Source organism: Sapajus apella, unplaced genomic scaffold, assembly GCF_009761245.1.
Source record: "Sapajus apella isolate SASKATOON/1434 unplaced genomic scaffold, GSC_monkey_1.0 scaffold8, whole genome shotgun sequence".
Taxonomy (NCBI): Eukaryota; Metazoa; Chordata; class Mammalia; order Primates; family Cebidae; genus Sapajus; species Sapajus apella.
Window position 1 is genome coordinate 37,656,207 of NW_022436948.1, and position 12,348 is coordinate 37,668,554.

A 12,348-nucleotide genomic window follows, 5' to 3' on the forward strand; every position below is an offset into this window, starting at 1 on the left:
CCGCAGTCTGATAAGAAATGGCAAACCCCACTCCACACAGCGATTCAGAGCCCCAGGTTGTTTCCACCTTGTACCTGTTGTCATCAGCCAGCAGGTGAAAGGAAACAAGCATTGGGAAGTTACATAATAGAATCAACTACTTGGCTCAGAAGTGCACACATCATTCCACTGGTCAAAATTAATCCCATGGACCAACTTAGATACAAAGTGCTAGAAATTTGGTTTGTGGCTAAAATATAATATGGATAAGGAGAATGAGATTTAGGTGGTTGCTAGAGAGTGACCAGCCATTGTGGTGTGCCTGTAATGTTCCCAGCTTTGGCATTGAAAATGCTGAGCAGGTGTGGTGACTCATATCTTTAATATCAGCACTTTTGGAGGCTGAGGGAAGAGGATTGCTTGAGCCCAGAAGCTTGTGACCAACCTGGGCAACATAGTGAGACCCCCATCTCTACAAAAACATTAAAAATTAGCTGGGTGTGGTGGTGCATGCCTGTAGTCCCAGCTACTCAGGAGGCCGAGCTGAGATCATTTGAGCCCAGGAGGTTGATGCTGCAGTGAGCTGTGATCCTGTCACTGCATTCTGACCTGGTTGACAGAGTGAGATCCTCTATCAAAAAATAAAACAAAAGTTCTAAATCCTGTGCATCCCTTCAGTCCTGAGAGAACCAGACAATTGGCCACTCTAACACTGTCAAGTATCCATGCCACAGGCTTGAATAAAATGTTTCATGAATATATGTTTACATTTCAAAATAAAGAAACAAGGCTAGCAAAAAGAACTCCAAGTTATTATCCAGGAAATGCAATTTTAACATTAAATGAGATCAGGAAATAAGCAGTATAGAAGCTACCATTATAATCATCATTAAATAAAGGCCTAGAATGTGCCAAGCCAATTATAAATTGTCACTAAGAGAACAGCATTGTGAGGTGGGGAAAATACTCCAATTACAAGTTTAGAATTTGAAATTCAGAATGGTTAACTGTCCAGTTCAAAAATCACACTCTGGTAGTGTAGATTCTAAAACAGATGCCATCGCCAGGCACTTTCCTTCAGGCTGCTAAACTTAGGTGATTCTCCCCATTCTAATCCCCACCCTCCACAAATACAAAGATATGTATTTTATCTTGATATGTTATGAATTTTTAAGAATACTATTTCAAGTGTGTACAAATGTGGTTATCTTTCAAATAGAGATACCACAGTTGACTAATTTTTGAGTTTTGGAATACAATTTATTTTCTGGGGCAGTTTATTTTATTCTTCTCTTAGTACTAGATGAAATGGGACTAAATTGTATGGCAGTTGAATCCTACTTACTATGTAAAGCATTCAATAAAAAACATTCTGAATTCCAACTCAAAATATCAGAAAAAATGCAATCCAGTATAGCCCTTTAATAGTGTTAAGTATTTAACAGACATTTGCTTTAGGATTAGGTAACAAATACTTTCACTGCTTAAATTAAAATTTTCCAAATTTTTTGATCAGGGAACATATTTGAAAATCATGATAGGTACCCAAACATCAGCAGCAAGTCATGAGCTATAATGAACATTGCAATCAAATTTGAAGTAAAAATGGTGCCATGAATAAATTCATACCTATAATAAACAATCTGTTTTATTCATAATTTATACTTCACACATTAATGAAATAGAAACATAGCTAATAAAATGTGATAAAAATATAAAGTGCAAAGCAATGCAGACAAAGCAAAACATCTTTGATTTCACATTTGTCAATAGTAGTTTAACAAATACCAATTTTAAAATGAGAACACCAGTCTATAACACATATCACCTTAAAATTAGGTATGAAATTGACTAATCAGATGAATGTATATAAACCAGATATTTGTCTATGTATGCGTATAGTGTGTATGTGTGTGCATGTGTGTCCCTGTGGATTTTATTGGCATTGCCTCACAATACAAAAAAGCCCTTTCTTGGGCTTTTTGTAGCAGAGAAAATTACAACTACATATTTTGGGTACTTCTCAAATTATCCCAAGATTCACCTTATATGGTATTACTTTTTTCTCTTTATAAATGAAGCTGCTAGGCTGGGAGCCAGGGCTCACGACTATAATCCCAGCACTTTGGGAGGCCGAGGTGGGAGGATTGCCTGAGCCTGGAAAGCTGGGGTTGCAATGAGCCAAGATCGTGCCTTTGCATTACAGCCTGGGTGACAGAGTGAGACACTGTTTCAAAAAAAAAGAAAAGGAAAAAGAAATACAAAGAGAGAAAGCTGTTTGAATCATCTTCACCGTGAGGTTGTCCAAATTTTGTCTTTTCTTTTTCTAAAACAATTTGAGAAGTACAGAATCTTGCTTTTCATTTTCGACATGCATTGCCAATTTTAGTTGGTAAATGCTTTTGATACATCAATGAACCAAATGAAAAAGTTAGTGTAGATGATTTTTCAGGCCACATCTTGGAATTTATCAAGAATGTCATCTTTATGAAAGGAACAGACATTATCAAACAAGCCTGGCTTATTCAAACATGCCTAGAGTTGTTTTTTTTTTTTTTTTTCCCTCCTCATATTTAAAAATACACTATACAGGAAAACATTGCTAGCATCTCTCTGTGTTATATTTGTGAAACACATAGTATGATCTTGAAGAACTCAGTTTAAGGATTGCTAACTTAGCGGATGGATTATGTTGTCCTTACAGAACTAACACACACATCTTTCTGAATGTGGCTCCTCACAGAGGGACTGGTGCATTTTAGCATACACACAACGTTTCCAGTACATGGCATGTTTCTTTTGGTATTGCTAAACTACTAACAGAGGGAAAAAATTACATAAGCACAAAATGGCTTAAGAGCCAGGGGCTCATAGATATTATTAGGCAAAAAGAGGAGGGCACAGGGTGACAAGAGAGTATCTCGAGCAGCCCCGTCGTAAAATCATTTTCTCAATTCATTCACAAGAGTTCCCCTGAAAACACCCAGTTTCGAAGGTTTCCCATATGCAAATGTTCTAAGCATCTTTAGTCTTTATCACATATTTACCCAGATTGTTTGAGTTTAAACTTGTAATTTGGATACACTTTGTGCTTGTAACTTAAGGGCTTGGGGTGACTGGAGAATATTCTTGATTTACAGTGCAGCAGCTGGGGGATTGCTCCTCTCTGGGTCTTTCTTGCATTCCTAGTAGTCTTTATTCAAATTTAATGGTACAGATTCTGCTCCCCTAGAGAAGTGTTTCAGGACTGTTACTTATTTAGTTCTCAAACTCTACCAACAAATTGCTTTCACTTGTCACCTCTTCTGAGCTCCATGGCCTAAATGTTTTCCTTTTTGTTCCTCATTGGATGAACTTGTAAATCACTTTCCTTCCTTGTTCTAATGTTGCTTGTTATATCTAACACTCTGTAACTCTTGCCACACAGCATTGACATTATTCTAGTGTACTTTCCTCTTCTCTGCTCTTTGAATTCCGTTAAGGCAGAGGCCGTGTTTTATTCATCAATATGTGATAATCAATATCCATACTATATAATACTCAATAAACACAGTAGAATAAAAATGTGTATACAAACAAAATAATACTCCTGGTCTAATTTTATCTGAATCATAAATTCAGCATATCATTAAGACTCCTGAAGTGTTATATTAGACCGTTTTCTTATTTTATTACGATATATAAAAACTATACAATATGAACCCCAAATTTCCACAAACATATATGTCTTTACAGTTATGATTCTAATTTCCTACTTATAAAATGAGCATTTTAGTCTAAATGAAACAGCAAAACTATTCAATTGCTAAAATGCTTTCAGAATAATTTATAATATTATAAACAAAGTGAGTACTATTTTAAGTGTCATCATATAGAAGAGATTTACAGAACTGTTCAACTTTAAAACGAATTCAATTCCAATTTTAGATAAAAGACATGCCGAAGGTTTTACTTACGCTCAGTCTTTGTTATTGCTGTTGTTGGAGGATTTTGTTTTTGTTTTTGTTTAGATCACCTTCAGCTAAGAAACCCTCTGTAGTATTTGCACTTATTACCTCAGTAGGACTGATTTGCAGGGTATTTTTTTCTCTTTAATATGTCTTCTATCTTATCAAACATGCCTTTTATTTGTGATTTCTCAGGCAATTTTTCTCTTTTTCTCTCTTCCTGAAACAGGACTATATAGATGGCACCAATTTTATGTCTTTTTCTGCCTGCCCTATCAGTTTTCCCAGTAGGTTTATTACTAGTGGTAAAGATTGGATTTCTTGTTTCATGAGTTTAGAGAAAAAAAGTCTCAGCCTCTCTCTCCTTGCTTGAATTGGAATTATAAAAATTCAAACCACCATTTTATTCAAGCCAAGACTATGACGCATCTGTTATTATTTAGAACTATAACTTATAACTTTAAATATTCAGAATAGAAGCTGAGGTGTAGATTAATGTTTCAACATAGAAAAAGTTTCTGTCACTCCTAAATAAAATACGTGTATGAATATTACATGCTTTTTTAGTTACCCATTTTTTGTCTTTTTTTGTTAATTTAGTGTTCTGTGCTTTAAAATTGAATGCTTGAAATAGTTGTGTTCTCTCCATTTTGTTATATCTATTTATCTAGGTGCTTAAGAATATTTTCACTCTCAGGACAGATCATTTATTATACATATTAAGATGAGTTTGGGGATTTGCTTCTCAAGTCATGTTCTATGCACATAGTAACATTGCCAGAAGTTTTCATATCAAAAGTGAGAAACAAACTTTTCTTTCTTATATATTGTGGGAGCTAAATAGGAAGATACCAAACATATATTTGTTTTCAACAGCCATCACATGTTTAAACTTCAGTGGCTGAAAAATACACAACTGGAGGGTTCCGTTGACATGAGTGAAATATGTTTTTGTCCTCTGATGTAAAAGCCACAAATATCCCACAAATTGTCAGCCATCAAAGGAAAAATGTAAATAAGAGTAACTGCCATGCAGAGCCCAAGACTGGCCTGTGCCTTTCCTCATTTTATTTCCATATATGTTTTTTGAGGTAGCTCCTATCAGTTTTTCAGTTTTATAGACAGAAAAGGGATGCTTAGGGAATTTAAACTCAGTTGTCCAAGTTATATAACCAGTTAATGTAGAAGTCAGAATTCAAAATCCAAGTTGATCTGATTCTAGAGCCTGTCCCCTTAACCATCACCCTATATTGTATATGTCATAATCATAAGTTATAAAAAGGTCTGATTGAGCACAAATGTGATCACAGCTTAATTCAAGCATTCCACATTATTATCTGTTCAAAAATAAATTGATATTATACTCTTATCCACATAACAAAAGATATAAACCAAATTAAAACATTATTTATGAGGTGTTACTATGATATCAATTTACAGTCAGTTATAGGGAAAGTCAGTAATTACAGTTTTTGTTTTCTTATTTTGCTTTTTTTTTACTTTTTACTTATATATATTTGTCACTGAAAATACACTAATTTATTTGTTTTTTAAAAAACGAAATTTTTGAAGTAACTGTGTAAAGGAAGCAAGTTCTGAATTTGTGTGTACATAAATAATAGATTCAGAAGGAAAATTTGCATTAACATACAATATACAATAGTCTTATTGCAAGAATCATATAAACATTGAAGAAAAGAAGCTTCTTAATTTTTAGGAAATACAAAATCCTGTGATTGTGTTAATGAATCAGTATGTTTTAGTTTAAATTTTCTTTCTCTGTTTCATCAAATATAAACCTAGATAAATGTCCTTCAGCCTTAGAAAAACAATATTTAAGCCAGGTTTTTCTATAACTAATTAAAACTAACTTACTCTTTGTCAGATGGGACTGAAAAATGTAATTACACTACTTAACATTCTTTAGAATGAACATTATTCCGTTCATCTTTTCAAACTACAGAAATTCAGTGATCTGTAAAACCGTGAGGTAATTTATGTCAAAATGAAATAAGGTTCTTTTGTGTTCCAGTTGAGTTAGTTAAAATTATTTTTGGTTTATATTATTTGTAATTTAAGTGCTTACTGTGTTTTTAAGGTTTGTGGCAGGTTATATGCTTCAACAGGGGTTGAAGCAGTTATAATCAAGAAATCTGCTGATTCAAACACTAAAATTATAGAAAGCTTAGGTATACACTTTTTTTTATGCATGGATTAGTTGGAATTCAAATATGTCATACTCTGTACTCTCTTGGGTCATTTGTTCTTTTTCCATGAGTAAAACTTAGGAAATATTAACCATATTTACCCAATATATAGCTGACTAATAAGCTATATTACATTCAACTAACACATTGGGCTTGCTAGCTTTTGCCATAGTGATTGTCCACTTACATGTCTGTTCCTGCTTCTCAATGAATATTCACAAACATTGAACAACGAAGTCGAAGTCACTATGTACATTGTCGTGGTGCATTAGAGTTTATAAAGTACTGTTACCCATGCCTATTCACCTGGTTCCAAAATCATCCCTGTGAAATGAGCATTGTAGGTTATTTTTCCTAAATTTGCTTACATGATAATAGATGGAGTTTATATTAAACAAAGTTATGGATGCTGAACGTTTTCACTATGTCATGTTTCAAAAAAAAAAAAAAAAACACATTATTTCTGGAATTCAGGAGATGGCTGATAACTTTTGAATCTTTGGCTCGCAACGCTTCTTTTAATGGGTGAGAAAATTGAGGTCCATAAACCTGAAATGCCATCCTCAAAGAAATAAAGATTTTCTGGCTCTGAACCACTCTGCAGTTTCTACACTTTGCCACATGTTATTCACAGGTGGGTGCTGAAGCACTTTATGGTTAAGCCAGTGAGTGACTAACACTAAATAAACTGCAAATGAAGCTTATTTTAAGTCAAACGCCAGGCTTGTAAAAAAAAAATTCACAGTAAATATTTTCTTTTAACAAATTTACATTACTCTTAAATGAGTTTTCATATCAGATAAAAATTTCTTTGTGAAGTATAGATTGACTTCCAAAAATATTTTTTAAATATTTTGCACTAATTTCCATTGTATGAAGTGAAGATCACAGCTTGATTCGCTTATATGTTCAAATTGTTACATACTAAATAGTATTCAATAGCAAACCAGTTGCTAAATTAGATGTACAATAATAACTATCTAACTTAAAAATTAAAATATTTTGCAAATATATTTAAATGCCAATAATTGCATAGTTTTTATCCTTATTGAAAAATATTTCAATAAAGCAGAATAGAGCAAATTTCCAATTAGTTTATTTGCTATTAAACTTGATAGTTTATAATATGTTGAGATTAATCCTCCTTGTAGTTTTATATTTTGTCCAAATTATGGTAATTTTCTTTTATGCCTATACTATCAATACTCATGATTTAGTATGGTACATTGAATTTTAAGAGAAATTGAGAAAAAAATAAGTCAGTATAGCTTATCTTCTATATGTATTCCAAAAGTCAATGTACCAAACGTTAAAATACCCTTAATTGAATACAGAAATTTCCCAGAGGCATATTGGGCAACAAATATCTCATTGTCAGAACTGACAACACTTTCTAGAAAGCATTGTTTCTTATTTTGGGTTAAAATTGTGGTAGATATACAACTACAAGCTCTACATTAATCTGCTTTGTTGAAAATGGAGATACTTTACTATAGTTTAAAGATGCTAGTGTATATACCCTGTATAAATGTATGTTAAACAACTATCTTATGTACTACTTTCAGCTAACTTACAGTAATTAAAGACTAATGAAAGGTACGCATTAGTTTTTCACAGTTTCTCTTAGTGCGTCTTTTTCTACTTAGCGCTGTTAATATTTATTCATGTGATGCTTTTATGACACTATTATTTATCTCGTTTTAAAATTCTTTTTAGATAAGTAGTTAGAATAACTGAGAATTTTCACTGGAATAATTTTAACAGGCTACAAATATAAAATTATTTTCTAATAAACATCTTTTAAACTTGACTACCACTTTTATATTTCATGGTATATTTTATTTGTAATATTTCTAAATTTAAAAATGAGCAAACAATTTCTTTATAAAGATTCATTTATTTTGACTCAAAAATTCGAATGTTGTAGAATAATAATAAAGTCAAATATTTTTAGAGAATTACCTTAAGGTAGACATTGTAAAAGAGTTTTACATTAAAATATTTGATTCAATCTTCTAGTGGAATATTTGAGTTAGGTATATTATAGATATCATAACAATGAACTTGCTAACATTGCCTGTAGTTGCACAGCATGTTAATGGCAGAGAGATTTTTAAATCCAGTTCTGCTGATATTTGCCTTGATATTTGCCTTAACCAGTCTTAACTTTAACGTAGATCTCAATAATAAAATTAGCTCCCTATAAATTTATTTTTAAAATAAATACCATTTATTTGCATACAGAATGCTTTTTTCTTTTTCTCTTTTTTTTGGCATCATTTTGCTATTACACTATTAAAATAATTCAACTTCCTAAATGGGACAGAGATAGAAAAAAGAACAAATACTCCTTGTATTTATGGGATATGTGAAGAAATATATCGGTTCCTTGTATGGATTTCCCATTCTCCTTATTAGAATAATCTGAGCTGGGTATTTTTATTTTTGTTTTATAGATGAGGAGTCCTAATATCAGAGAAGGTAAACATGCTGTCATATCTACACAGTTGACGTATTAGAGAGGCACAATTTAAACTCGATGCAGTAGAATGTCAATAGCTTTGTTCTTTGTATTGAACCATTCACATTTGACTGTGACCTTCTTCCTAAACTGCTTTTCTTAACATGGGGAGGGATTAATAATGAATAATGAATGCATGACAGGTCAGGCTTGAGGCAGACATTTTTATTAGTTTATCCCATTTAATTTTTGCATAAACTATGCTATGTAGAAATTTATTGTTTTTATGTTAGAACTAAGAAAACTATGAATAATAAAAATTGTATAATTTACCTAAGGTCTTACAGTGCCAATCAATATCTTTAAATACAAATTTATCTGATTTCAAAAATTTTAAAGACCAAATTCTGGAGACCTATTGGGCTCCTCTCTTAATGTAGAGAAAATAAAATGCATTTCAGTATATACAAGAAAGAAAATAGAAGTCTCATGATTTTTGGTGTGAGGATACAAAAGACTGGTATACTCAGTTATGTAAGAACTAAAAATTCAATCTCCATATTAGACAGGTCTGAATTTTTCTAATAACAATGTGAAAACTCAAGAAATCAGGAAACAAGATAAAATGATTCTTCTGTCACCAAATTCCACTACAGGACTGTCATACATTTGACATCTCAACTTTCTAAAAGATATTTCGAAATTATTATCCACATCCATAGAATATGTATAGCTTATTAATTTGATATTTCAATTTATTCACATGCTGTTTTACTGAAATAAGCAATTTGAATGTGTCTTAATACTATTATAACATTTATTTCCTTCCCTATTTACAAATTATAGATTAAAATTTGGTAACTTGTGAGCTCCAGTTATTAAGTGGAATTATACTTAAATTTTATTTCTGTTTGAAGAACACATTATTTTAGAAGTGTCTTTAATATATAAAAGAAGAAATTGTGCTTTGCTTTTGGTTTGAATTAAATTTGATATTGAAAATTGTGTCATTTTACCTGTATTCTATACATATTCTAGTAATAAATCAAAAGCAGTTTGAGTATCTTGGACATTTATGAGCTGAATTATTCATGCTTGGCATTTCATAAATCGAAAGAAAATTCTAAGTGTGAAAAACATGAACTTTTTATGGCCCCATAATAGTTATTTCTTTAGATGGGAAGAAAGTCTCTTTGCTAATGATCTGTCTCTTAGATGATGTCCACCTGATAAAAGTAGATGCTAACTGTTCTTTGTCTCAGTTTGATGATTGACTTTGCTAAATTTCACAAAGCAAAAAAAGGGTTTAGCTTGGACAGTATGGATTTCAAAATGTATATGTATCAGAGGAGGCCAAGGCCGTTCATGTAGTGATTCTGTTAGAACGGTGAGCAGTGTGTTTCTCACCATTGCAATCTTGAAATGGAGTATGCATTTAATGCTAAAGTGCAATGGGCTTTTATCTTTGGGACTGTTACCCTTATGCATTGCAGCCCTACATCTTAGATCCATTCTCAACCTGCTCATCACTCTACAAACTCCTGGTACACTGCTCTCTGAAAATCTTCTATTGCCATCAAACTGAATCTTCACCTTGTATCTGACTAGTGACACTTGTTCTCATAAAAGAGTTTCAATAGGATATTTATCACGTTCCTTCACTTTTAGCATCTTACACAGGTGGAAGGGCTGATGTTTTAATAGCACTTTTTCACCCACTCACACTCATTTTTCTAACTTGAAAACTGGGCATCATGCTAAAGTATTTCAATAAACCGCAGATGTCAAATTCTTAACTCTCACAGATTTGTTTTTTTCTCACTTCCTCTGCTCCAGTCTACTTCAGCAACCCACTCCTCTGGTCCCCGGGACATTATCATTTCCAGAACTTCTCTGCATTAAATATCTTAAACTCCAAGATTCACTCTCTGACTACCTCTCAACCTTAATATCACTTCTCTAGTTGCACCTCTTGAAATACTTAGTCAATTGTTTGCTCTCTCCTATTCTAGTCACACAAACTTTACTACATTAATTTCTTTTGTTATATAACCTAGATCAAATGGCAAACAACTCCACTATGCTCTTACCAGAAATTTTATTCATTGGCTCTGTTATTCTCATCGTTCAGTACAGCCTCAAGGAAGGGATCTTGACATCATTTGTAAGACACTGCTAAAGAAAATGGCAAGGACATACAGCATATTTTGTCCATGGATAATTTTCAGCCTCAACTCTTTATTAATGGTTATTATTGTCAATAGTAGACTTTCTCGCTGCTAATCAAAATCATCTTTGTTTTTATGAACTTTCAAGCCATCTTCTGCTGTCTCCACAGAAACTGCCATGCTATCCACTTATCTGAACAAATAAATCCTTTCAAACAGGATATTCCTTGACCTCCCTTGACCCTCCATCTTAATCATATTTACATATCTGCATTCTTTCTTCCAATCTCAGAGGAAGAGAACTCTGTTTACAGGCCACATCTTTTTTTCCCAGCCAGATCTTTAATCTTGGCATACACGAATCCACCATTACCCTGATTTGTAAATTAAGTTCTCATTTCTGAAACTCTTTCCATCACTCCCCTGAGAAACTCCTACCCTAAAAAACTAAATATCTCTCCATCCTGTATCAGTCATGGCTGCAGCAGAAAACAGATGGTATACTAAAATTAGTTTAACTTGAGTAGAATTTTATAAAGGGACTATTTACAAAGAGGTAGGGAGGATGTAGGAAAAGCATAAGGGCCAGTAAAGTACAAGGGACTAGTAATTGTGGCACCTTTACCATCTGGCAGTGTGAGGTGCAGGTTGAAGAGTTGCTGTGGTTACTGGATTCAGAGCCAGATAAAGCCCTATGGAAAGGACTGCCTGACAGTTGCTGTGATCTGCAGTTGATAGATTCAGCCCCTGGCGCACTCACAGATGTGGAGCTAGGGCAATAAACACTCAGAACTCATATCTTACTCACCTTTCTTCCTTCCATCTTCTATGAGCATTGACACTGACTTAACAGGCAGTCTAAAGACGAGGCAGCAAATTGAGTTAGTACGTTAGCTTTGCAAGGCATAGCGCAGGTTAGAGACGGCTGGATGGTGAATCTAGAGATGACAAGTGAAATATTTATTTTATCTCGATTTTCTTTACTTTCTCAGCTCTTCTCAGCAACTTTTCGATCCTGTAACTTAAGTCTTTTCGGACTTCTGTCTAACTGTGGTCCCCTTATCCAAAGTGATTTTCCTTTTCTTCTCCAGCTGCTGAAATCCGTCTCCATTAGCCAACTCAGATGTTTCTTTTCTAATATTATTTTATCATTTTCACCAGGTAGTGAATTATCCCCTCTTTTACATTACTGTAAAAAGCTTTACATATCTTCAGCATAGGATTTTTTTTTCATTTTATGATCCTGCAGATACCTTTATAGAGAAGATTCTTCTCATGTCTTGATATGTTCTGTATTTATCATTGCTTGCTTCATGTAAGATATTCACTAATTATGTGTTTTATTAATTTTCACAATGTTTGTCCCTTTTTTTTTTTTTTTTTTTTTTTTGAGATGGAGTCTTGCTTTGCTCTCAGGCTTGAATGCAGTGGCACAATCGTGGCTCACGGAAATTTCTGCCTCCTGGTTCAAGCAATTTATCTGCCTCAGCCTTCTGAGTAGCTGAGATTACAGGCATGTGCCACCATGCCACCATGCCTGGCATATATATATATAGTTTTTTTTTTTTTTTTTTTTTTTTTTTTTT

General features: G+C 33.1%; 1 protein-coding gene and 1 long non-coding RNA gene across 4 annotated transcripts in view; both read left to right on the forward strand.

The window, feature by feature from the left end:
• The window catches only part of CADM2 (cell adhesion molecule 2), a 1,064,920-nt gene that overhangs the window by 57,038 nt on the left and 995,534 nt on the right, over positions 1–12,348 (forward strand). The window lies entirely within an intron of this gene.
• Positions 3,360–8,376, forward strand: LOC116550605. Its single transcript, XR_004268509.1, has 3 exons — positions 3,360–3,371; positions 7,096–7,097; positions 8,118–8,376. It is a non-coding gene; the product is annotated as an uncharacterized LOC116550605 (long non-coding RNA).